Genomic DNA, 25479 nt, shown 5'->3' on the forward strand with positions numbered 1-25479 from the left:
CAATTCCATGGGGCCCTGCAGGCTCACACACTCACAGCTACACGGGAGGTGAATAAAGGCCGGAGAGGAAGCCAGACAGGATTTGCTTCTTTTGCTTGCACCACAATGCAGTGCTGAAAGAGGAGGAATCTACATAAAAACGGCTTCCTGGCAACGCCCAAATGCCCTGCTGCCATGCAGATAAACACTGGCAGCGGCAGCAAGTGCATGCCCACAGCCACCCCTTGTTCCTTCACACCTTGTATCAGCTGTAATCCAGTCCAGTCCAGTGCTGCCTGCTGAGCAGCACTGACCAACACTGCCTGGGCCCAGGCTTTTATCTCTGAGGCCCCATTATGATGTCAGAAAGCTGGCTCTGGCTCGTCAGGGCTCCACTATGACACGTGCAAAGTTCCGTCTGAACTTTATATAAGACGGTGCGGCTCAGTCAGTCACTCAGTGTTGCCTGAGAGGGCAACACTGCAACAGCCGGCCGCCAGGCTGTCTTTTTTTGCACAGCTAGTTGCCTCCAGGAGGCCACAAGAGGGAGACAAGGGACTGCAAAATGGAAAATAAGCATCCACCAACTTTACAGACAACTTCTCCTTGCTCCTACAACCTCCATCCTTGCACAGTTTGTTATTCTTCTAGGTAACATAGTAACAAATCCAAATTGCTGCTCTCTTTGTAGGCCAGCAAGGCTTTGTTGCAACTGCAATTCTTACTCCTTCTTGAAATGTAGGGACGACAGTACATTCCATCACATCCATCTAGTGTACACAGGTAGGTCCATTGTGGCGGGCGGGCGGGCGGGCGGGCGGCTTTAATGGCTGTTTGCTGTTCCCCTACTCCACTCCACTATTTGACTGTGGTGCTGCATCAATCAGTGGCTGGCTCAGGTGCAGCTCTTTAACTTACCTAAAACGGAGGGCGGAGAGAAGACAAGGAAGGTGAATGAGCTGTTCCAATGTGAAATGCCGGAAACACAGACACACAGACGACACAAAACAAGAGGTGGCAATGTATTCATTAATTGCATTTAATCAATTAGCTCATTATCACTCATGCATTGTCCAACAGGTGTTGAAATAATGGGATTAAAAGGGGAGATCCCTTCAGAAAGACAGAAACAATGGCAAACACAAAAAACACTTTTGGAATCTGATTTTAGTCAACACATAAGGAAAGGGTGCACCGGTCCTGGAAATACTGCAATACCAGGTCAATGCGTGGAGTGGACAGAGCAAGCTCTATTTCCATCTCCCTGTTCTAAAAATCCATTTAATATATGGTCCCCAGATAGGGGACGTATCAGATATTAAACTGATAAGAACAGATAAGGTTTCAACAAAATTTTATTGACAAATATTCACATACATAGAATGCAATTTTTACAAAATAAAATTCCGTAATAATAAATTTGTTTATACATTCAATTGTCCAATAAGATTAATAATAAAACGTTTTTAATACATTTCATTAAAAAACCTTTTTATAGCATAAAATTCGGTACTAAAAATGTTTATTTTTAATACATTTCATTAAAACGATAAAGGCAATATATTTTCAACGAGAAGAAGGTTTCTTTAAAAGTATGACAATGGCAGGATAAAACATCATAAAACAAGCAATAAAATCACAATTATAAATACATGGATAATTTACATAATAATTGTGTTCCATAGAGACAGACACCACATGGATGCCGCCTCTTTTGCTCCGAGATGTTTTTTGTCTCTTAGATAATATACATATAATTCACTCAACGCGATTTTAACACAATCTTTAATATCAATAAAATCACGTTTAAAAAGAAGAATGTTCCTAACCTTCCAGATGGCATTTTTAAAACAATTAATAATCATCCAGCAGATCATCTGCTGTCTGAATGATGGGCAGGTAAAAAGGCCATAAAAAACGTACTCGTATTTAAAATCGTTAAGACCGCAAATCCATTTTAATAAAAGGCCAGCCTTCCTCCAAATCTCCTGTGCATAGTGGCAGTTCCAGAATAAGTGCATTACCGTCTCATCATTTCTGCACATATCTCTCGGGCACTTGGCTCTCGCCACCAGTCCTCGCCTGTGTTGGAACTCACGTGTAGGGAGGCACTGGTGCACGATCGCCCAGGCAAGGTCCTTATGCACATTTGCAAGGTATTTCCCAAAAACATTCCGCCACACTTGCTTGGACCTTGCCTGTGAGAGATTGGAAACTGCCACCATTTCTTCTCTGTGTCTACACGCCACTGACACCTTCCTCTGGTCCCCCAATATATCAGGCTCCAACTCATGGAGGCTCAGGAGCCTGACAGTCTTCTCCAGCACCACATAGTGTTTTGGGGGACACAGAAGCACAGGAGAATTTAGGGAGATACGAGACCAACGCTTAAAAACCATGCCCGCTGCATATTTTAAAAAGCAGCTAAAAATGCCATCGGATTTAAACATTTTAAAACAGAAGCAGAAATATTTGATATAAAAAAATGTAAAAAGGTTAGGAACATCTCTCCCGCCATTGTCCCTACATTTATACATAGAATCACGTTTTAATTTTTCCATCTTGGAGCCCCACAGAAACATAAAACAAATGCGTGTTAGCTTTTTAATATATAAAATGGACGGAGGGAAAACCATGGCAACATAAAGCATTATTGGGATTAAAACCATTTTTATAATTAAAATTTTCCCCTCCATCGTGAGGCTCCTAAGATTCCACATTAAAACCTTCTTCTCTATTTTTGCTATCACTGAGTCCCAGTTAGAGGTCCCATTGTTCGCCTGATTAAAAACAATGCCTAAAATTTTAATCTGATCCTTCTGCATTCTGACTCCTGGGGTCAGGGAGGAATCCCAGCCTCCTATATTAAAACAATCACATTTATCAATGTTTAGTTTAAAACCAGAAGCCTCGCAGAAAAAGGTGGTGTTCCTCAGCGCCCTCCTCATGGATGTTGAATCAGGGCATAAAATTGTTACGTCATCCATGTAGCCCAATACCTTTATTTGGTTACCCCTCCCACCAGGTATCGGGGCGCCTCTGACTACTTTGTCACTTCTGAGCATAGCTAACAGGGGCTCCATTGCGCATATAAATAGTAGGGGAGACAATGGGCACCCTTGCTTGACTCCAGATAAAAGAGGAACACCTTTAGTTAAAAATCCATTTACAGAAATTTCACTAAAACAGGACCGATATAAAAGCATAACACGACTTATCATAAAATCAGGCACCGCCATCTTTTTAAGAACCATAAAAAGGAACTCATGGGACACTCTATCAAAGGCCTTTTCAAAGTCTAGTGATAAAATAGCAAGATTTTGGCCTCGATCTTTAAAATACCAAATAACATCTCTTAAAATATTAAGGGACTCAGTGATAGATCTACCAGGTACCCCACAGACCTGGTTTGGGTGGATTAGCTTACTGATAAAAGGTTTAAAACGGACCGCTATCAATTTGGCTAAAATCTTGTAGTCTACATTTAAAAGTGTAATGGGACGCCAATTTTTCAGTTGGTCCTTTTCACCTTTTTTAAAAATTAAAGACACGATCCCCCTTCTCCAGGAAGGGGGCAGCTCTTCAGTGATAAAAACCTCTTTGTACAGTAAAATCATATCCTCTTTTAAAACATCCCAAAAAGTTAGATAAAATTCAATAGGCAACCCATCCTCCCCAGGGGCCTTTCCCGCTGAAAAACTTTTAAAAACAGATAAAAGTTCCTCTAAATTAAGATCTCGGGATAAAACCTCCTGGTCTAAAATATCTAACTTAAAATCAAGGGAGTTAAGAGCATGATTTAAAAAGGATTTATCAATAGCTTTTTTACTAAAAAGGAGTTGGTAAAAGTTAAAAGCTGCATTCAACATTCCTCCCATAGAAGTCTCCCCTTCTAGGTTCAAAATAGCATCTCGCCTACCATTTACCTTTTTAAAAAAGAATCGGGAGCACTTCTCATCTTCTTCAAGGTGTTTTACATGGGAGTTAAAAATGATTTGTTTGCCTTTATCATCTAAACATTTTTTTATTTCAGCTTTTAAATTTAAAATATCCGAATCCACCTCAAACCCAACATCCTTTAGTTTAAAAAGCACATGCAAACGCTTATTAAGAACATAAAACCACTGTTTCTTTTCTCTAGCTTTCTTCCTACCTGCTCGGATAAAAAATAATTTAATTCTGGGTTTAATGCCCTCCCACCAGTGCAGCATGGTCTCGTGGGGCTTTTCCTGTGATTGCCAGCACTGGTAGGTCCGCACAAACTCACTTTTGTTTTCAGGGTCCTCTAGGAGCGTGGTGTTTAACCTCCAGAGGCCCTTACTCACTTTTTGCTCTCCCTCCAGCTCCAGGGACACACAAAGGAGCTTATGGTCTGAAAATATATTTGTTAAAATCATACATTTTTGAGAGATAAAATCATGGGAGGCAAAAATAAAATCGATTCTGGAGCTCACTCTTCCATTAGACCATGTGGCACCTGCGTCTCCTGGCAAGAGTTCCCTCCAGCAATCGCGCAATTTAAAATCTTCAATAAAATTTTTGAGCAGGTAGGTAGTGCGGTCTTTTCTATTTGCATCCCCACCCTGCCGGCCTTCTCCTTCTCTTGTGCAGTTAAAATCACCTCCTACCAGCAGGGGGGTAGACCCAACACAAAACAGTGGTAAAATATTAAAAAGCTCTGCCCGCTCCTGTTTATCAGGAGGGGCATAGACATTTAAAATACGTATTAAAAGTCCATTAATGTGCAGGTGGGTTAAAATAGCTCTGCCAGGCATAATCTCAGTGACGGTTTGTATCGAAATAGAATGGCCACGGCAGAGCAATCCCACACCTGAAGAACGACAGTCATTAGCACCCGACCACACCGAAGGGCCCAGCTTCCAGTCTTTTTTCAAGTCCATATAGTCCATGCTGTTAGGGATTCCACACTCCTGCAGTAGGCAAAAATCAAAGTCCATAGTCTGTAGAAAAGAGAATAAAGCAGCCCTGCGAACAGGGCTCTTTAGGGACCTCACATTTAGCGAGGCAACTTTCAGAGGAATACAAGGCATAGTTATTGTTAGGCGTCAGTGTCCACCTCCGAGGAATCCGACTCCGATATAAATTGGGAGCCAGACTCCCCTGTATCAGGGGATGCAAACTCCAGGATTTTCCCAGGGTCAGAGCCAGATATGTGAATCGACCCGACTCTTCCCCTGAACTCACTCTCATCCGAGCTGCGGCATATTGTCTTCCTCTTTATGGTGGGCACATCTTCTTCTCTTAGCCTTTTCCCCGTACTCGTCAGGTCCATCCTTGATTCCTCCTCCCCGTCACTGGATGTCACCTCCGACTCCTGGCTGTTGTCATCACCATCGCGAACTCCGGCCGCTGCTACCTCCGGGACGGCTGCAGGTATCTCCGGGTCACTCATCTGCTCAGGGCGCTCAGGAGCCTGTGAGGTCCCCTCCTTCTCTCTCGTCATCTTGCCTACTGCACCTGAAGCCGTCAATGCCCGACCCCCTGTTGGCGTAATAAGAGGGTCAGACTCGGGCTTCTCAGTCGGTCGGAGGCAGCTGGTGGCAGGGAGGTCCAGCGTGGAGCCCCTCCTTCTAGATCCCTTAATTGGATCATCACCAGCCACCACCTCTGCCCAGTCCTCCTTTGACGGCACCGAGGACCGGCGAGATTTCCTACCAACCGACTCAGGTATGGAGCTCGGGGCCTTCATCGCAGAACCAGAACAGCCCTGCTCCGGCCCTTTGGAATCCCCAGGACCACCCTCCACTCGTGACTTGGAGGGTCTTGGTCCTGGCCCTTCGGCGGGTGCCGTTTCCGGGGCATTACCAGCAGAGTCCGCACCTGTTGTGGACTGCTGCCCTGGCCCTGGACGGGATGGACCAGGCCTAGGCCCACCCCTCAATGACTGCGTTCTTTTAGGACAGTCTTTATACATGTGACCTGCCTCCCCGCACAGGTTACATGTTGCTCTGGAACTGCACTTGGCGGCCACGTGCCCCAGGCCTCCACATTTGTTACAGCGAACAACACGGTTTTCACTGCATGACTCTTTTGTGTGCCCATATTTTTGGCAGTTCCAGCAAAACCGGGGCATCTGGGGGTAAAACAGGTATCCCCGGTTCTTCCCAATGGCAAAATTCGCTGGAGGGTGCACAAAGCCACGTATGCCATTGGGGTCTTGAAAGAACTTGACAAAGTACTTTCTCTTTCCGTTCCAAAATCCCTCAGCATTTTTTACTTCATGCGAGAAGTGAATTTCCTTGCAATAGCGCCCTAGGAATGTGTCAATGTCCTTGGCGGGGACAAAGGGGCTATGCATTACCACGACCAGTGGAATAGACTCTTCTCCGTAGAGGAGAGAAAAATGAAGCCCATCTAGGCGCTCATCTGTCTGGTCGGAACCAGACAGGGCTGCACAGATCGTATCGCAGCAGGCCGCGGTGCAGAAGGAGATGGTATACCGACCGCGGCCTTCCTGGTCATTCAGACACAGGATATTTTCCCGTCTGAGGCCGAAGGAGCCAAGCAGGATTTCCCCTACTATGAATTTCAGGTTCTTCCGCTGGCGATGTTCCTCTCCGACCTCGATCCGGATGGTTTGGCGTAACTGGGTCTCCCCAGTTACAAACCCATAGGTGAACGGCATTCCTGCTTGTCCCAACAAGTTTTTCCGCCCTTCTAGGCCGTCCAGCGCAAGCTGTCCGCCTAGCGATCCCTTCCCGTTGCCTGAGGACTAGTCCGACTACCCAATAGCTGCAGGGGGGTGAAGTCAAGGCGATAAACCAGTGACGATCCCCCCAGGCCAAGTAGCCGGGTACCCCAGGCACCTTCTGACTGAAACCTCCTGTACGAATACACTTGATCTTAGCCAAAAGGCCGAGAAGCGATAACCCGAACGGGCCGCGCGTTGCTCGAGCCTGCCCGATACTGCTGTTCAGCCCTTGCAGCGATTCAGCCTACTTCTAGGCAATTCCATGGGGCCCTGCAGGCTCACACACTCACAGCTACACGGGAGGTGAATAAAGGCCAGAGAGGAAGCCAGACAGGATTTGCTTCTTTTGCTTGCACCACAATGCAGTGCTGAAAGAGGAGGAATCTACATAAAAACGCCTTCCTGGCAACGCCCAAATGCCCTGCTGCCATGCAGATAAACACTGGCAGCGGCAGCAAGTGCATGCCCACAGCCACCCCTTGTTCCTTCACACCTTGTATCAGCTGTAATCCAGTCCAGTCCAGTGCTGCCTGCTGAGCAGCACTGACCAACACTGCCTGGGCCCAGGCTTTTATCTCTGAGGCCCCATTATGATGTCAGAAATCTGGCTCTGGCTCCTCAGGGCTCCACTATGACACGTGCAAAGTTCCGTCTGAACTTTATATAAGACGGTGCGGCTCAGTCAGTCACTCAGTGTTGCCTGAGAGGGCAACACTGCAACAGCCGGCCGCCAGGCTGTCTTTTTTTGCACAGCTAGTTGCCTCCAGGAGGCCACAAGAGGGAGACAAGGGACTGCAAAATGGAAAATAAGCATCCACCAACTTTACAGACAACTTCTCCTTGCTCCTACAACCTCCATCCTTGCACAGTTTGTTATTCTTCTAGGTAACATAGTAACAAATCCAAATTGCTGCTCTCTTTGTAGGCAAGCAAGGCTTTGTTGCAACTGCAATTCTTACTCCTTCTTGAAATGTAGGGACGACAGTACATTCCATCACATCCATCTAGTGTACACAGGTAGGTCCATTGTGGCGGGCGGGCGGGCGGGCGGCTTTAATGGCTGTTTGCTGTTCCCCTACTCCACTCCACTATTTGACTGTGGTGCTGCATCAATCAGTGGCTGGCTCAGGTGCTGCTCTTTAACTTACCTAAAAGGGAGGGCGGACAGTAGACAAGGAAGGTGAATGAGCTGTTCCAATGTGAAATGCCGGAAACACAGACACACAGACGACACAAAACAAGAGGTGGCAATGTATTCATTAATTGCATTTAATCAATTAGCTCATTATCACTCATGCATTGTCCAACAGGTGTTGAAATAATGGGATTAAAAGGGGAGATCCCTTCAGAAAGACAGAAACAATGGCAAACACAAGAAACACTTTTGGAATCTGATTTTAGTCAACCCATAAGGAAAGGGTGCACCGGTCCAGAAGAGGCTGGACGCAGCAGGGTGAAGGGAGGCCGACATGACCGTCCTGGTAGGGAAAGGGTTAATTAGGTGAGGGAGAGTTGGTAGGAGCTGAAGGAGGGACGGGGAGGAGTTAAGGGGGACGGGGGGCCGTTACTGCGCTTCCCGCTGTTTCTCGGCATTGAGCCGGAAGCAGCGGGAGGAGTAACATAAGAAGCAAGTAAGCTCCCCGTTGCCCGGCTTTTAGTAATGGCAGAAGCCCTTATGTTAGAGCGGCTGCGTGCCGCTGCTGTGCACCACGGTCCCGGATGGCTAGAGGAGACCGTGGCTGCAATAACTAGGATCCCGGACGCCGTTTCGCCACGTCGGGCACGGCGTTCGGGGTCTGTTGAAAGGGACAGGCTCCCCTCCCCCGGCCCCCTTACGAGCATGGCTATGGCGGCGGGGGGGGAGTCGGCAACAACCGCTCCTGCGCTGGGCAGGCAGAGAGCGGTGCCACGGGTGACGGCGACGCAGGCTGGGTCGACCCGTCCCTCTCGGCGGTCCCGACCTCCAGAGCGCCTCAGTCCGGAGGTAGTCCCGCGGACACGGCGTCGCAGAGGGAGCCCGATCCCGGACGCTGCAGGCCAGGCAGCTGGGAGGACCGCCCCTTCCCAGGCCCTGCGTCCTGGCAGGAATCCCAGGCCGCGACGGGGTCCGGCGGTAAGCAGGGAGTCGCAGGCTGGGCTCCCTGTCACCCCTCCCCCATCAGATGGAAGATTTGGAGAACAAGGTACGGCCGCCCCGCATGGTGATGTTCCGGCCAGGGGGCAGGCTTCGTCAGGATCATCTAGACGGACGACTAGATCTGCAGCGACGTCAAGGCAACAGGTCCGGTCGGAAGTCTGGGTCCCGGCGGTCGGGCGGCAGGTTGCCGGCCCATCGGTCAGCGCGTCCTCATCCCCGTTCCGAAGATGTCGTTGGGAGGGACAGTCGTCGGCGAGAGAAGAACTGGAGGAAGGTGAACTGGACGTGTATCGTCGAGGTCAGGATGGTCCGGCTGACGGGAACACAGCGCCTGTGCAGCCCGGTGAGTGTATAACTCCATCTTTGTCTTATCCAGCGATTTTTATGTCAGGTGTCGGCGGGGGGGGCGGCTAGCATTGCATCGGGGGCCGGTAGTGGCGCGGGCGGACGCGACGGAGCGGGTTTGGCAGACTTAGTGGGTTGCTTAAGGGAGCTGGTGGGGCGCCTGGATAGGGCCGCGGCGCCGGTAGTAACGGAAGTGTCTCCTGCGGTAGTTTGGGAAGGCCCCAGGGACGTGGGATCGTTACAGGCGCGTCCTGTGGTGGCGGTTAGAGAGGCGGTCGCGGTGTCGGTACAGACCGAGGCACAGAAGGACGGCGATCGAGTGCGTATGGACGATCGTGCTCGGGGGGAGGTGTATGTTTGTTTTGAGGGTCCGTTGGGGGCGCATTTAAAGCAGGAGGTGCGTGATCGGATCTGGAAAGACGAATATGTTTAAATTTTTTCTCTCTTGCCGCTGGCTAAATTTAATTTGGATAAGAGCAAGCGGGATGAGAGTAAAAAGGACGAGGAGGAACGGCGGCGGTATAGGCTTATCCCGCAGACGTTCGTTAATTGGTCGCAGGCGTTCGCCATATTGGCTAGTGTGATAGGGGAAAAGGCGCCGGAAAATTGTTCGGCGTTATTTTGTTATTTTGATGCCATTGGGGAGGCTCATAGGGCGTATGGGGGTCAGGCGTGGCTGCGATATGACGAGCAATTCCGTCAGCGGAAGGCGGTTCGGCCGGCGATTCGGTGGGACCAGAAGGATATTGCTCTCTGGTTACGGGTTACGGCTCCGGTTAGGCAGCCCTTTCCCGGGAGCGGTGGCCAGGGAGGCCAGCTTAGTCAGAGTGGACAAAGCGGCGGGGGAAAGGCGGGGTTTTGCTGGCAATTCAATGAAGGTCAGTGCAAGTTCGGGGCCACGTGCAAGTTCAAGCACGTGTGCTCCGAGTGTAATGGTGCATCACACGGGGCGGCAAAATGTATGCGAAAAAAGAGGTCAGGGAACCAGCACGGGGCTGGTCAAGGGGGTGTCGCCGGTGAGGGTGGAAAGGATGGCCCCTTATCTAAGTGAGTATCCGGATAGGGCGGCAGCTAAGTTGCTTTATGAAGGGTTTTGTGTTGGTTTTGTTATTCCTCCGCCTCCTTATGAGGTTCCGGTTACGCGGAGGAATTTAAAATCGGCTTACTTGCATGCGGAAGTCGTGTCGGAAAAGTTGTTAAAAGAAGTTTCGTTGGGGCGCATGTCGGGGCCATTTGTTGAGTCGCCGGTAAAAGATTTAGTTGTGTCCCCTTTGGGTATTGTCCCTAAACGCGAGCCCGGAAAGTTTCGTTTGATTCAACATTTATCGTATCCCAAAGGTTCGTCGGTAAATGACGGGATTGATCACGAGTTGTGTTCCGTAGTTTATACCTCATTCGATAAGGCGGTGGGGTTAGTGCGGGCTGCGGGTCCGGGGGCGCTGCTAGCAAAAACCGACATCGAGGCGGCGTTCAGGTTGTTGCCGGTCCATCCAGAAAGCCAACGGCTGTTGGGTTGTTTTTGGAATGGGGCCTTTTACGTGGATCGGTGCCTTCCGATGGGGTGTTCTCTTTCTTGTGCATACTTCGAGGCGTTTAGTAGCTTCGTGGAGTGGGTAACGAGGGGAGTATCCGGGGTCGACTCGTTGATCCATTACTTAGATGATTTTTTGTGCGTTGGCCCGGGGGGTTCGCCGGTTTGCGGTAATTTGCTTCATGCACTACAGAAGGTGGCGAGGGATTTTGGGATCCCTTTGGCGCCGGAAAAAACGGAGGGCCCGGTAGCGACGATTTGTTTCTTGGGAATCGAAATTGACTCGGTGGCAATGGAGTGTCGGCTCCCGGCGGATAAGTTGGGGGCTTTGAGGCTGGAGGTTCGACGGGCTTGTAGAATGAAGAAAATGGCGCTGAGGGAGCTTCAGTCGCTGCTGGGGAAGTTGAATTTCGCCTGCCGGATTATGCCGATGGGGAGGGTGTTTGGTAGGAGGTTGGCGGCGGCAACGGCGGGAGTGCGCGCGCCGCATCATTTTGTGCGGCTCAAGGAGGAGCACCGAGCTGATCTTCAGGTTTGGGATGACTTCTTGGGCCAGTACAATGGTCGCTCGCTATGGATGGCGCCTGCGCAGGATACGAGTGATTTGAATATTTTTACGGATGCGGCTGGGGTGGGTGGTTTTGGAGCTTATGGGGGAGGTCCGTGGTGCGCGGGTCAATGGCCGGCTAGCTGGGTGTCCAGTGGACTCACGCGGAATCTGGCCCTGCTCGAGCTGTTTCCCATCGTGGTGGCGGCTACCATTTGGGGGGACAGGCTCAGGGATAAGAAGGTCCGTTTTTACTGCGACAACATGGGGGTGGTGCTGGCCATTAATAACATCACGGCGTCCTCTCCTCCGGTAGTTCAATTGTTGCGACATTTAGTGTTGGTGTGTTTGTCATTGAACGCGTGGGTGGTGGCGGTGCATGTCCCGGGTGTTCAGAATTGTATCGCTGATGCTCTTTCTCGCTCGCAGTGGGACCGGTTTCGGCAATTGGCACCGGGAGCGGAACGTCTCGGGTTGGCGTGTCCGGAGCATCTGTGGGATCTGGTATCGGTCCCGTAGAGCAGCTGTTAAAAAGGTCTTTGGCGCGCGCGACGTGGAGTGCGTATGCTGCTTGTTGGAGGCAGTGGGAGGAGTGGTTAAGAGAGTTGGGTGACGTCAATACGGATAGAGACAGGTTGGTGGCACTTTTGTACTGGTTAGGGGACGCCTGGGAGTCGGGGTTTTCAGTAGCGAAGGTGAACCGGTTCATATCTGCGGTGGCGTTTGGGTTTAAGCTGCGGGGTTTTCGGGATGTATCGAAGGAATTTCTGGTATCGCAGGCTTTGAAGGGGTTGCGTCGAGGTAGGGTGGAGGCGGATAGTAGAAGGCCGGTGTCGTTTGCTTTGCTTAACTCTTTGGGCGGTTCTTTAGCATCGGTATGTCGTTCTGCAGATGAAATGGTTTTGTTTCGATTGGCTTTTTCGTTAGCGTTTTTTGGAGCATTTAGAATAGGGGAGTTGGTGTCGCCAAGTACAAAACGGGCAGGGGGGCTGAGATCTGGGGAGGTGAGCCTATTTGCAGATCGGCTAGAGGTATGGTTGCGTCGATCAAAAACTGACCAAGTAGGGAAGGGAAAGCTGATAGTTTTGTTCGCCCTCCCGGGGTCGGTCATGTGCCCTGTAGAGTGCATGCGGGGTTTTACGCAAAACGGGGGGTCTCCAGATTTGCCTCTGTTACGTCATGTGGACGGGTCGTTTTTGTCCAGGTTTCAGTTTGGAGCTGTATTTAAAAAATGTTTGGCGGCAGTTGGTGTTGCGGCAGGGTCATATTCATCTCATTCCTTCAGGATTGGCGCAGCAACGGAAGCGGGGCGCTGGGGGTTGGATGATGAAGGGGTGAGGCGTATTGGTCGTTGGGAGTCTAAAAGGTTTAAGTCCTATGTCCGCCCCCATATGTTATGATTGGGGTTGTTTACGCTTTACAAATGTTATATTGGTGGTGCCTAATTGTTTTTTCCGTTTCAGATTCGCCTCCTTGTCTGGTGTGGTTGATGGGTCATTCGTACGTGCACTGGGGGGCTTTGAGGGCGGACGTCCGCCCGGATGGTCGCCAGTTGCGCATTCCGCGACAGGATGCGGTTGTGCATTGGCTGGGTTTTAGAGGTATGTCGTGGAACAGGGTGTTGGCGGAATTCCAGACATATGCGCGGCTTGATAGGGTTCCGGAGGTTTTAGTGTTGCACGTGGGTGGGAATGACTTAGGAGTCCGCCCTTTTCGTGAGTTGGTGCGGGATATCAAACATGATATGTTGTGTTTGTGGGTATCTTATCCCAAGTTGGTGGTAGTGTGGTCGGACATAGTCCCAAGAAAGCATTGGCGGTTAGCTAGATCGGTGGAGAGAGTCAATAAGGCTCGCATAAAGGTTAACCGGGCGGTGTCCCGTTTTGTGGCAAAGAACGGGGGCATTTGCGTAAGGCATAGGGATTTGGAGTCAGGAGTGGGGAATTTCTGGAGAAGTGACGGGGTTCATCTGACCGAGGTTGGCATTGATCTGTGGAGCTTGGCGATAGCAGAAGGCATAGAAAGGGCGGTGGTGGTGTGGAGGAACTCACAGGCTTAAGGGGGTCAAGGCCTGTTTCGCTGTGGCGGGGGGAGTCCTTGAGGCCAGTCAGTACAAAATGGTGGGGGGGTCGCATCGGGGGTATGCGTCCCCCAAAAAAGGTACATGGTTGAAGACTTCATCGGGTGTTATCCCTTTGAAGTGGTCTTCTGGTAGAAGGTATATCACTTGAAGGCTTCATCGGGTGTTATCCCTTTGAAGTGGACTTCTAGTGGTCGGTATATCACTTGAGGGCTTCATCGGGTGTTATCCCCTTGAAGTGGACTTCTAGTGGTTGGAGCCATCTGCAGAGGTGAACGGTGCTTCCGAGCTGGTTTACGGCTGGAGGTAATTGGTGGTTTGCAGATGGCTAATTCGGTGTGTTCTTAATAAGGAACATCTGAAGGGGCTTCAAGGACTTCCTCTGCTCGGGTTAATGTTAACGTTTAATTGTTATTTATGATTCTGACCCATGTTGGGTCATGTGAATTATTAGGAGGAATTCTCTGGTGGATTCCTAACTAGTTATCCGAATGTTTCGGATTTAAATTGTTTTCATAAAACTGTGAAATTAATAAACGGCTGCTGTGGCCATTTCACATCCAACCTCGGTGTCATGTGTCTTTACTAAGTGGGGGTGGGGGGGATAGTATGGTCTAAGGCTAACACACGACTCTACCTAGGCAGGTCAAGAAGAGGCTGGACGCAGCAGGGTGAAGGGAGGCCGACATGACCGTCCTGGTAGGGAAAGGGTTAATTAGGTGAGGGAGAGTTGGTAGGAGCTGAAGGAGGGACGGGGAGGAGTTAAGGGGGACGGGGGGCCGTTACTGCGCTTCCCGCTGTTTCTCGGCATTGAGCCGGAAGCAGCGGGAGGAGTAACATAAGAAGCAAGTAAGCTCCCACCCTCCCACCCTTGGTTTGTTACTCCTTAGGTCTTATGTACGTCCGTCTATGAGCGTTGTGTTTTATTTGTGTGCTTATTTAACATGTTTTTCTTTTTTCCGGAGTAGGTTCTGTTGTCATGGCAGCTGGCGGGGGGAGTCCTTGAGGCCAGTCAGTACAAAATGGTGGGGGGGTCGCATCGGGGGTATGCGTCCCCCAAAAAAGGTACATGGTTGAAGACTTCATCGGGTGTTATCCCTTTGAAGTGGTCTTCTGGTAGAAGGTATATCACTTGAAGGCTTCATCGGGTGTTATCCCTTTGAAGTGGACTTCTAGTGGTCGGTATATCACTTGAGGGCTTCATCGGGTGTTATCCTCTTGAAGTGGACTTCTAGTGGTTGGAGCCATCTGCAGAGGTGAACGGTGCTTCCGAGCTGGTTTACGGCTGGAGGTAATTGGTGGTTTGCAGATGGCTAATTCGGTGTGTTCTTAATAAGGAACATCTGAAGGGGCTTCAAGGACTTCCTCTGCTCGGGTTAATGTTAACGTTTAATTGTTATTTATGATTCTGACCCATGTTGGGTCATGTGAATTATTAGGAGGAATTCTCTGGTGGATTCCTAACTAGTTATCCGAATGTTTCGGATTTAAATTGTTTTCATAAAACTGTGAAATTAATAAACGGCTGCTGTGGCCATTTCACATCCAACCTCGGTGTCATGTGTCTTTACTAAGTGGGGGTGGGGGGGATAGTATGGTCTAAGGCTAACACACGACTCTACCTAGGCAGGTCATGGAAATACTGCAATACCAGGTCAATGCGTGGAGTGGACAGAGCAAGCTCTATTTCCATCTCCCTGTTCTAAAAATCCATTTAATATATGGTCCCCAGATAGGGGACGTATCAGATATTAAACTGATAAGAACAGATACTACACTTGATCTTAGCCAAAAGGCCGAGAAGCGATAACCCGAACGGGCCGCGCGTTGCCCGAGCCTGCCCGATACTGCTGTTCAGCCCTTGCAGCGATTCAGCCTACTTCTAGGCAATTCCATGGGGCCCTGCAGGCTCACACACTCACAGCTACACGGGAGGTGAATAAAGGCCGGAGAGGATGCCAGACAGGATTTGCTTCTTTTGCTTGCACCACAATGCAGTGCTGAAAGAGGAGGAATCTACATAAAAACGCCTTCCTGGCAACGCCCAAATGCCCTGCTGCCATGCAGATAAACACTGGCAGCGGCAGCAAGTGCATGCCCACAGCCACCCCTTGTTCCTTCACACCTTGTATCAGCTGTAATCCAGTCCAGTCCAGTGCTGCCTGCTGAGCAGCACTGACCAACACTGCCTGGGCCCAGGCTTTTATCTCTGAGGCCCCATTATGATGTCAGAAAGCTGGCTCTGGCTCCTCAGGGCTCCACTATGACACGTGCAAAGTTCCGTCTGAACTTTATATAAGACGGTGCGGCTCAGTCAGTCACTCAGTGTTGCCTGAGAGGGCAACACTGCAACAGCCGGCCGCCAGGCTGTCTTTTTTTGCACAGCTAGTTGCCTCCAGGAGGCCACAAGAGGGAGACAAGGGACTGCAAAATGGAAAATAAGCATCCACCAACTTTACAGACAACTTCTCCTTGCTCCTACAACCTCCATCCTTGCACAGTTTGTTATTCTTCTAGGTAACATAGTAACAAATCCAAATTGCTGCTCTCTTTGTAGGCAAGCAAGGCTTTGTTGCAACTGCAATTCTTACTCCTTCTTGAAATGTAGGGACGACAGTACATGCCATCACATCCATCTAGTGTACACAGGTAGGTCCATTGTGGCGGGCGGGCGGGCGGGCGGCTTTAATGGCTGTTTGCTGTTCCCCTACTCCACTCCACTATTTGACTGTGGTGCTGCATCAATCAGTGGCTGGCTCAGGTGCAGCTCTTTAACTTACCTAAAAGGGAGGGCGGACAGTAGACAAGGAAGGTGAATGAGCTGTTCCAATGTGAAATGCCGGAAACACAGACACACAGACGACACAAAACAAGAGGTGGCAATGTATTCAATAATTGCATTTAATCAATTAGCTCATTATCACTCATGCATTGTCCAACAGGTGTTGAAATAATGGGATTAAAAGGGGAGATCCCTTCAGAAAGACAGAAACAATGGCAAACACAAAAAACACTTTTGGAATCTGATTTTAGTCAACACATAAGGAAAGGGTGCACCAGTCCTGGAAATACTGCAATACCAGGTCAATGCGTGGAGTGGACAGAGCAAGCTCTATTTCCATCTCCCTGTTCTAAAAATCCATTTAATATATGGTCCCCAGATAGGGGACGTATCAGATATTAAACTGATAAGAACAGATACTACACTTGATCTTAGCCAAAAGGCCGAGAAGCGATAACCCGAACGGGCCGCGCGTTGCCCGAGCCTGCCCGATACTGCTGTTCAGCCCTTGCAGCGATTCAGCCTACTTCTAGGCAATTCCATGGGGCCCTGCAGGCTCACACACTCACAGCTACACGGGAGGTGAATAAAGAAGAGGCTGGACGCAGCCTGCAGGGCTTAAGGGGAAGCCTCCATGACCTCACTGGTAGGGAAAGGGTTAATAGGTAAGGGAGAGTTGGAGGGAGAGTTAGGAGGAGGTGGAGGAGGGACAAGGAGGAGTCAGGGGGCCGTTGCTGAGCTTCCCGCTGTTTGCGGCATTGAGCCGGAAGCAGCGGGAGGAGTAACACAGGGAGAGACAAGCTCCCCGTTGCCCGCGCTTATAACAATGTCGGAGGCCGTATTATTAGAGCGGCTGCGTGCCGCTGATGTGCACCACGGTCCCGGATGGCTTGAGGAGACCGTGGCTGCATTAACTAGGATCCCGGACGCCGTTTCGCCACGCCAGGCCCGGCGTTCGGGGTCTGTTGCAGGGGACAGGCTCCCCTCCCCCGGCCCCCTTACTAGCATTACTATGGCGGCGGGGGGGGAGTCGGCAACAACCGCTCCTGCTCGGAGCAGGCTGAGAGCGTTGCCGGGGGTGACGGCGACTCAGGCCGGGTCGACCCGTCCCTCCCGGCGGTCCCGACCTCCAGAGCGCCTCAGTCCTGAGGCAGTCCCGCGGACACGGCGTCGCAGAGGGAGCCCGATCTCGGACGCTGCAGGCCAGGCAGCTGGGAGGACCGCCCCTTCCCAGGCCCTGCATCCTGGCAGGAATCCCAAGCCGCGACGGGGTCCGGCGGTAAGCAGGGAGTCGCAGGCCGGGCTCCCTGTCACCCCTCCCCCATCGGATGGAAGATTCGGAGGACAAGGTACGGCCGCCCCGCCTGGTGATGTTCCGGCCAGGGGGCAGGCTTCTTCAGGATCAGCGAGACGGACGTCTAGATCTGCAGCGACGTCGAGGCAACAGGTCCGGTCGGAAGTCTGGGTCCCGGCGGTCGGGCGGCAGGTTGCCGGCCCATCGGTCAGCGCGTCCTCATCCCCGTTCCGAAGATGTCGTTTGGATGGACAGTCGTCGGCGAGAGAAGAGCTGGAGGAAGGTGAACTGGACGTGTATCGTCGAGGTCAGGATGGTCCGGCTGACGGGAACACAGCGCCTGTGCAGCCCGGTGAGTGTATAACTCCATCATTGTCATATCCAGCGATTTTTATGTCGGGTATCGGCGGGGGGGCTGCTAGCGTCGCATCGGTGGCCGGTAGTGGCGCGGGCGGGAGCGATGGCGCGGGTTTGGCAGACTTAGTGGGTTGCTTGAGAGAGCTGGTCGGGCGCCTAGATAGGGCGGTGGCGCCGGTAGTCACGGAAGTGTCCCCGGCGGTAGTTGGGGAGGGTCCCAGGGAAGGGGGATTGTTACAAGCGCGGCCCGTAACGGCGGTTAGAGAGGCGGTCGCGGTGTCGGTACAGACCGAGGCGCAAAAAGATGGCGATCGGGTGCGTATTGATGATCGCGCTCGTGGGGAGGTGTATGTGTGTTTCGAAGGTCCGTTGGGGGCGCATTTAAAGCAGGAGGTGCGTGAGCGGATCTGGAAGGACGAATATGTAGAGATTTTTTCTCTCTTGCCGCTCGCTAAATTTAATTTGGATAAGAGCAAGCGGGACGAGAGTAAAAAGGACGAGGAGGAACGGCGGCGGTATAGGCTTATCCCGCAGACGTTCGTTAATTGGTCGCAGGCGTTCGCCATATTAGCCAGTGTGATAGGGGAAAAGGCGCCGGAAAATTGTTCGGCGTTGTTTTGTTATTTTGATGCTATTGGGGAGGCTCATAGGGCGTATGGGGGCCAGGCGTGGCTGCGATACGACGAGCAATTCCGTCAGCGAAAAGCGGTTCGGCCGGCGATTCGGTGGGACCAGAAGGATATTGCTCTCTGGTTACGGGTTACGGCTCCGGTTAGGCGGTCCTTTCCCGGGAGCGCCGGCCAAGGAGGCCAGTCTAGTCAGGTTGGACAAGGCGGCGGGGGAAAGGCAGGGTTTTGCTGGCAATTTAATGAAGGCCAGTGCAAGTTCGGGGCCACGTGCAAGTTCAAGCACGTGTGTTCGGAGTGTAATGGTGCATCACACGGGGCGGCGAAATGTATGCGGAAAAGGAGGTCAGGGAACCAGTCCTCCGCGGCTGGTCAAGGGGGTGTCACCGGTGAGGGTGGAAAAGATGGCCCCTTATCTAAATGAGTATCCGGACAGGGCGGCGGCTAAGTTGCTTTACGAGGGTTTTCGTGTTGGTTTCGTTATTCCCCCGCCTCCTTATGAGGTTCCGGTTACGCGGAGGAATTTAAAATCGGCTTACTCGCATGCCAAGGTCGTGTCGGACAAATTGTTAAAAGAAGTTTCGTTGGGTCGCATGTCAGGGCCTTTTGTTGAGTCGCCAGTAAAAGATTTAGTTGTGTCCCCGTTGGGTATTGTTCCTAAGCGCGAGCCCGTAAAATTTCGTTTAATTCAACACTTATCGTATCCCAAGGGTTCGTCGGTAAACGACGGGATAGATCACGAGTTGTGCTTCGTAGCCTATACCTCATTCGATAAGGCGGTGGGGTTAGTGCGGGCTGCGGGTCCGGGCGCGCTGCTAGAAAAAACCGAAATCGAGGCGGCGTTCAGGTTGTTGCCAGTTCATCCAGAAAGCCAACGGCTGTTGGGCTGTTTTTGGAAGGGGGCCTTTTATGTGGATCGGTGCCTTCCGATGGGGTGTTCCCTTTCTTGTGCGTACTTCGAGGCGTTTAGTAGCTTCGTGGAGTGGGTAGCGAGGGGAGTATCCGGGGTCGACTCGTTGATCCATTACTTAGATGATTTCTTGTGCGTTGGCCCGGGGGGTTCGCCGGTTTGCGGTAATTTGCTTTATGCACTACAGAAGGTTGCGAGGGATTTTGGGATCCCTTTGGCGCCAGAAAAAACGGAGGGCCCAGTAGCGACGATTTGTTTTTGGGAATTGAAATAGATTCGGTGGCAATGGAGTGTCGTCTCCCTGCGGATAAGCTGGGTGCTTTGAGGCTGGAGGTACGGCGGGCTTGTAGACTGAAGAAAATGACGCTGCGGGAGCTTCAGTCGCTGCTGGGGAAGTTGAATTTCGCCTGCTGGATTATGCCAATGGGGAGGGTGTTTGGTAGACGGTTGGCAGCGGCAACGGCGGGAGTGCGTGCACCGCATCATTTTGTGCGGCTCAAGGAGGAGCACCGAGCTGATCTTCAGGTTTGGGATGACTTCTTGGGCCAGTACAATGGTCGCTCGCTGTGGATGGCCCCAGCGCAGGATACGAGTGATTTGAATAATTTTACGGATGCGGCTGGGGCGGGCGGTTTTGGAGCTTACGGGGGAGGTCCGTGGTGCGCAGGTCAATGGCCGGCTAGTTGGGTGTCCAGCGGACTCACGCGGAATCTGGCCCTGCTCGAGCTGTTCCCCATCGTGGTGGCGGCAACCATTTGGGGGGACAGGCTCAGGGATAAGAAGGTTCGTTTTACTGCAACAACATGGGGGTGGTGCTGGCCATTAATAACATCACGGCGTCCTCTCCTCCTGTAGTTCAATTGTTGCGACATTTAGTGTTGGTATGTTTGTCGTGGAACGCGTGGGTGGTGGCGGTGCATGTGACGGGGGTACGGAATTGCATCGCTGATGCTCTTTCTCGCTCGCAGTGGGACCGGTTTCGGCAATTGGCACCGGGAGCGGAACGTCTCGGTTTGGCTTGTCCGGAACATCTTTGGGATCTGGTCTCGGTCCCGTAGAACAACTGGTACAAAGGTCTTTGGCGCGCACGACGTGGAGTGCTTATTCTGCTTGTTGGAGGCAGTGGGAGGAGTGGGTAAGAGAGTTGGGTGACGTCAATACGGATAGAGACAGGTTGGTGGCATTTTTGTACTGGTTAGGGGACGCCTGGGAGGCGGGGTTTTCAGTGGCAAAGGTGAACCGGTTCATATCTGCGGTGGCGTTTGGTTTTAAGTTACGAGGCTTTCAAGATGTATCTAAGGAATTTTTGGGTTGGGCCGAGGTAGAGTGGAGGCGGATAGTAGAAGGCCTGTGTCGTTTGCTTTGCTTAGCCAGGTAGGGAAGGGTAAGCTGATAGTTTTGTTCGCCCTCCCGGGGTCGGTTATGTGCCCAGTAGAGTGCATGCGGGGTTTTTTAAGCCGCAAGCGGGGTCTCCAGATTTGCCTTTGTTACGTCATGTGGACGGGTCGTTTTGTCCAGGTTTCAGTTTGGAGATGTATTTAAGGAATGTCTGACGGCGGTTGGTGTCGCGGCGGGCTCATATTCATCTCATTCCTTCAGGTTTGGCGCAGCAACTGCAGCGGGGCGCTGGGGGTTGGATGATGAAGGGGTGCGGCGCATTGGTCGTTGGGAGTCCAACTGAGTTAAGTCCTATGTCCGCTCCATTTGTTATAATTGTTTTCCATTTCAGATTCGCCTCCGTGTTTGGTGTGGTTGCTGGGTCATTCGTACGTGCACTGGGTCATTCGTACGTGCCCGGACGGTCGCCAGTTGCGCATTCCGCGACAGGATGCGGTTGTGCATTGGCTGGGATTTAGAGGTAGGTCATGGAGCAGGGGGTTGGCAGAATTCCAGACATAGGCCCGGCTTGATAGGGTTCCGGAGGTCTTAGTGTGGCACGTGGGTGGGGATGACTTAGGAGTCTGCCCCTTGCGTGAGTTGGTGCGGGATATCAAACACGATATGTTGGGTTTGTGGGTTTCTTATCCCAAGTTGGTGATAGTGTGGTCGGACATAGTCCCGAGGAAACATTGGCGGTTGGCTAGGTCAGTGAAAGAGTCAATAAGGCTCGCATTAAAGTTAATCGGGCGGGTCCCGTTTCGTAGCAAAAATCGGGGGCATTTGTGTGCGGCACAGGGATTTGGAGTCAGGAGTGGGGAACTTCTGGAGGGGTGATGGGGTTCATCTGACCGAGGTTGGCATTGATCTTTGGAGCTTGGCGATAGCAGAAGGAATAGAAAGGGCGGTGGTGGTGTGGCGGAACTCACAGGCTTAAGGTGGTCAAGGCCTGTTTCGCTGTGGCGGGGGGAGTCCTTGAGGCCAGTCAGTACAAAATGGTGGGGGGGTCGCATCGGGGGTATGCGTCCCCCAAAAAAGGTACATGGTTGAAGACTTCATCGGGTGTTATCCCTTTGAAGTGGTCTTCTGGTAGAAGGTATATCACTTGAAGGCTTCATCGGGTGTTATCCCTTTGAAGTGGACTTCTAGTGGTCGGTATATCACTTGAGGGCTTCATCGGGTGTTATCCCCTTTAAGTGGACTTCTGGTGGTCGGTATATCACTTGAGGGCTTCATCGGGTGTTATCCCCTTGAAGTGGACTTCTAGTGGTTGGAGCCATCTGCAGAGGTGAACGGTGCTTCCGAGCTGGTTTACGGCTGGAGGTAATTGGTGGTTTGCAGATGGCTAATTCGGTGTGTTCTTAAAAAGGAACATCTGAAGGGGCTTCAAGGACTTCCTCTGCTCGGGTTAATGTTAACGTTAAATTGTTATGTACGATTCTGACCCATGTTGGGTCATGTGAATTATTAGGAGGAATTCTCTGGTGGATTCCTAACTAGTTATCCGAATGTTTCGGATTTAAATTGTTTTGATAAAACTGTGAAATTAATAAACGGCTGCTGTGGCCATTTCACATCCAACCTCGGTGTCACGTGTCTTTCCTAAAGGTGGGGTGGAGGGATAAGATGGGTAAGGGAAGGTTCATTAACACACGACTCTACTTAGGAAGGTCAAGAAGAGGCTGGACGCAGCCTGCAGGGCTTAAGGGGAAGCCTCCATGACCTCACTGGTAGGGAAAGGGTTAATAGGTAAGGGAGAGTTGGAGGGAGAGTTAGGAGGAGGTGGAGGAGGGACAAGGAGGAGTCAGGGGGCCGTTGCTGAGCTTCCCGCTGTTTGCGGCATTGAGCCGGAAGCAGCGGGAGGAGTAACACAGGGAGAGACAAGCTCCCACCCTCCCGCCCTTTGTTTGTTACCCCTGTGGGTCTTTATGTACGTCCGTTTATGAGTGTTGTCTTTGTTTTGTGTGCTTATTTAACATGTTTTTCCTTTTTTCCCGGAGTAGGTTCTGTTGTCATGGCAGCTGGCGGGGGGAGTCCTTGAGGCCAGTCAGTACAAAATGGTGGGGGGGTCGCATCGGGGGTATGCGTCCCCCAAAAAAGGTACATGGTTGAAGACTTCATCGGGTGTTATCCCTTTGAAGTGGTCTTCTGGTAGAAGGTATATCACTTGAAGGCTTCATCGGGTGTTATCCCTTTGAAGTGGACTTCTAGTGGTCGGTATATCACTTGAGGGCTTCATCGGGTGTTATCCCCTTTAAGTGGACTTCTGGTGGTCGGTATATCACTTGAGGGCTTCATCGGGTGTTATCCCCTTGAAGTGGACTTCTAGTGGTTGGAGCCATCTGCAGAGGTGAACGGTGCTTCCGAGCTGGTTTACGGCTGGAGGTAATTGGTGGTTTGCAGATGGCTAATTCGGTGTGTTCTTAAAAAGGAACATCTGAAGGGGCTTCAAGGACTTCCTCTGCTCGGGTTAATGTTAACGTTAAATTGTTATGTACGATTCTGACCCATGTTGGGTCATGTGAATTATTAGGAGGAATTCTCTGGTGGATTCCTAACTAGTTATCCGAATGTTTCGGATTTAAATTGTTTTGATAAAACTGTGAAATTAATAAACGGCTGCTGTGGCCATTTCACATCCAACCTCGGTGTCACGTGTCTTTCCTAAAGGTGGGGTGGAGGGATAAGATGGGTAAGGGAAGGTTCATTAACACACGACTCTACTTAGGAAGGTCAAGGCCGGAGAGGAAGCCAGACAGGATTTGCTTCTTTTGCTTGCACCACAATGCAGTGCTGAAAGAGGAGGAATCTACATAAAAACGCCTTCCTGGCAACGCCCAAATGCCCTGCTGCCATGCAGATAAACACTGGCAGCGGCAGCAAGTGCATGCCCACAGCCACCCCTTGTTCTTTCACACCTTGTATCAGCTGTAATCCAGTCCAGTCCAGTGCTGACTGCTGAGCAGCACTGACCAACACTGCCTGGGCCCAGGCTTTTATCTCTGAGGCCCCATTATGATGTCAGAAAGCTGGCTCTGCCTCCTCAGGGCTCCACTATGACACGTGCAAAGTTCCGTCTGAACTTTATATAAGACGGTGCGGCTCAGTCAGTCACTCAGTGTTGCCTGAGAGGGCAACACTGCAACAGCCGGCCGCCAGGCTGTCTTTTTTTGCACAGCTAGTTGCCTCCAGGAGGCCACAAGAGGGAGACAAGGGACTGCAAAATGGAAAATAAGCATCCACCAACTTTACAGACAACTTCTCCTTGCTCCTACAACCTCCATCCTTGCACAGTTTGTTATTCTTCTAGGTAACATAGTAACAAATCCAAATTGCTGCTCTCTTTGTAGGCAAGCAAGGCTTTGTTGCAACTGCAATTCTTACTCCTTCTTGAAATGTAGGGACGACAGTACATGCCATCACATCCATCTAGTGTACACAGGTAGGTCCATTGTGGCGGGCGGGCGGCTTTAATGGCTGTTTGCTGTTCCCCTACTCCACTCCACTATTTGACTGTGGTGCTGCATCAATCAGTGGCTGGCTCAGGTGCAGCTCTTTAACTTACCTAAAAGGGAGGGCGGAGAGAAGACAAGGAAGGTGAATGAGCTGTTCCAATGTGAAATGCCGGAAACACAGACACACAGACGACACAAAACAAGAGGTGGCAATGTATTCATTAATTGCATTTAATCAATTAGCTCATTATCACTCATGCATTGTCCAGCAGGTGTTGAAATAATGGGATTAAAAGGGGAGATCCCTTCAGAAAGACAGAAACAATGGCAAACACAAAAAACACTTTTGGAATCTGATTTTAGTCAACACATAAGGAAAGGGTGCACCGGTCCTGGAAATACTGCAATACCAGGTCAATGCGTGGAGTGGACAGAGCAAGCTCTATTTCCATCTCCCTGTTCTAAAAATCCATTTAATATATGGTCCCCAGATAGGGGACGTATCAGATATTAAACTGATAAGAACAGATAAGGTTTCAACAAAGTTTTTTATTGGCAAAAATAATATATTTTACAGACTTTTTTTAAAATTGAAACCACAAGATAAAATCAACAGCATAATACATGAATATTCATACATTTAAATGAATACAAAAGTAATAATAATAAGACCAGTAATACAGATGTTATAATAAAAGTACAGAACAATAGCAGGATAAAATTTATACAGGGCATAAAAGACATAAAAGAATAAAACCATTTTTATTTACAATGTTATGGTATTCCACATTTGCAAACACCACATGGATGTTGCTTCTTTTACCCCTAGCTGCTTTTTGTCCCTAAGATAATAAATATACATTTCACTTAGGGCATATTTCACACAATTTTTAACGTCAATAAAATCATGTTTAAAAAGCAGAATGTTCCTAACCTTCCAGATGGCATTCTTAAAACAGTTTAAAATGATCCAACAGACCATTTGCTGTTTAAAACTTGGGCAGTTAAAAAGACCATAAAACACGTATTCAAATTTAAGATCTTTAAGACCGCAGGCCCATTTCAGCAATGGGCCTACCTTCCTCCAAACCTCCTGTGCATATGGGCAGTTCCAAAACAGGTGCATTACCGTCTCGTCGTCACCACACCTGTCTCTCGGGCACTTGGCTCTCGCCACCAGTCCTCGCCTATGCTGGAATTCACGAGTAGGGAGGCACTGGTGAACGATTGCCCAGGCAAGGTCCTTGTGCACATTTGCCATAAATTTCCCGAAAACGTTCCGCCACACCACCTTGGACCTTGCCTGTGAGAAATTTGAAACTGCCAGTGTATCCTCCTGCCGCCTAC

At 50.6% G+C, this 25479-nt stretch overlaps 4 non-coding genes across 4 annotated transcripts; all 4 read right to left on the reverse strand.

The window, feature by feature from the left end:
• Positions 1 to 1163: 1163 nt before the first annotated feature.
• On the reverse strand, positions 1164 to 1348 carry LOC142734951 (U2 spliceosomal RNA). Its single transcript, XR_012880475.1, has one exon. It is a non-coding gene; the product is annotated as a U2 spliceosomal RNA (small nuclear RNA).
• Positions 1349 to 14948: 13600 nt separating this feature from the next.
• Positions 14949 to 15139, reverse strand: LOC142734950 (U2 spliceosomal RNA). Its single transcript, XR_012880474.1, has one exon. It is a non-coding gene; the product is annotated as a U2 spliceosomal RNA (small nuclear RNA).
• Positions 15140 to 16377: 1238 nt separating this feature from the next.
• On the reverse strand, positions 16378 to 16568 carry LOC142734942 (U2 spliceosomal RNA). The gene has a single exon (XR_012880467.1). It is a non-coding gene; the product is annotated as a U2 spliceosomal RNA (small nuclear RNA).
• Positions 16569 to 24508: 7940 nt separating this feature from the next.
• Positions 24509 to 24700, reverse strand: LOC142734953 (U2 spliceosomal RNA). The gene has a single exon (XR_012880477.1). It is a non-coding gene; the product is annotated as a U2 spliceosomal RNA (small nuclear RNA).
• Positions 24701 to 25479: the final 779 nt, after the last annotated feature.

The sequence above is a fragment of the Rhinoderma darwinii genome, unplaced genomic scaffold (genome assembly GCF_050947455.1).
Source record: "Rhinoderma darwinii isolate aRhiDar2 unplaced genomic scaffold, aRhiDar2.hap1 Scaffold_994, whole genome shotgun sequence".
NCBI lineage: Eukaryota > Metazoa > Chordata > Amphibia > Anura > Rhinodermatidae > Rhinoderma > Rhinoderma darwinii.